The 921-nt window shown below is 33.8% G+C and overlaps 1 pseudogene; it reads left to right on the forward strand.

The window, feature by feature from the left end:
- Positions 1-503: 503 nt before the first annotated feature.
- LOC106297394 overlaps positions 504-921 on the forward strand; it is a 1,661-nt pseudogene continuing 1,243 nt past the window's right edge.

Consider the following 921-nt stretch of genomic DNA (forward strand, 5'->3'; position numbering starts at 1 on the left):
TCCTATGGTCACTGGCCAACACTATGAAGACAAATACGTATGCCCACATAGGACTTTATCTCTCTCTCTGATTCATTTACATATAAAGCAACAACAAATCCCTCATCTTCCTCCAAATCGAAGCATACAATTCCAATGTAGTTTCCAAGGTCGACCTAGTTTCAAACCAAATCAACCCGAACCAATCCCTAGATAAACTAACACCAAACTGTCGCTACCCATTGAGAAGATACTACCAAAATCCATACTGAATGAATTCTCCAACGAGAATGTGATCAAATACGAAGGATAATATACTCTGCTGTACAAATCAGAGAAATAATTCAAAATCAGAAGAAGAAAAAATTGTGAAAGAGAAAGAAGACGACGAGACAATGGGAGAGAGAGATGAAAAAGGAAAATACATATTTTTAGTTAAATTTTAGGAAAAAATCCATTTGAATCGGATCTGGGTAGATAATCCGGTTGTATCGTGGTTGGGTTGGTAATTCTGAAGATTCACTATGGGGTTTATCGTATTTAGATGTGTTTTCGACTTAAAAGAAAATCAAAAAGAAAATACTTTTTATAAGTGGGGCATATTATAATTTTTGTATGAGGTAGTAGGATAAATTAGAATAGAGTCCCATTTCTATACAAATATTGTGTTTAAACAAGAGATAGACTGAAACAAAAGAAAGACAATGTTCGATCTTCTTCTTTGTTAGGGTGATTCTGGTGTTGTAGAAGCTAAATTCGTTGAGTTTAAACTGTAGATCTTGAGGTTAGTGAGCCTTGTTTTATCTACTAATTACTACATATTGGTCTTCTCATCTCTGGTTTGGTTCAGTTAATTGTTAGATATCAGATGAATTTGTTCACCTTTTTGTTTGCATTTAATCTATTGAGAAGCTGGAAGTTTTTTTAATGTGTAATGGAAGA

This window comes from Brassica oleracea, chromosome C6 (genome assembly GCF_000695525.1).
Source record: "Brassica oleracea var. oleracea cultivar TO1000 chromosome C6, BOL, whole genome shotgun sequence".
Lineage (NCBI taxonomy): Eukaryota > Viridiplantae > Streptophyta > Magnoliopsida > Brassicales > Brassicaceae > Brassica > Brassica oleracea.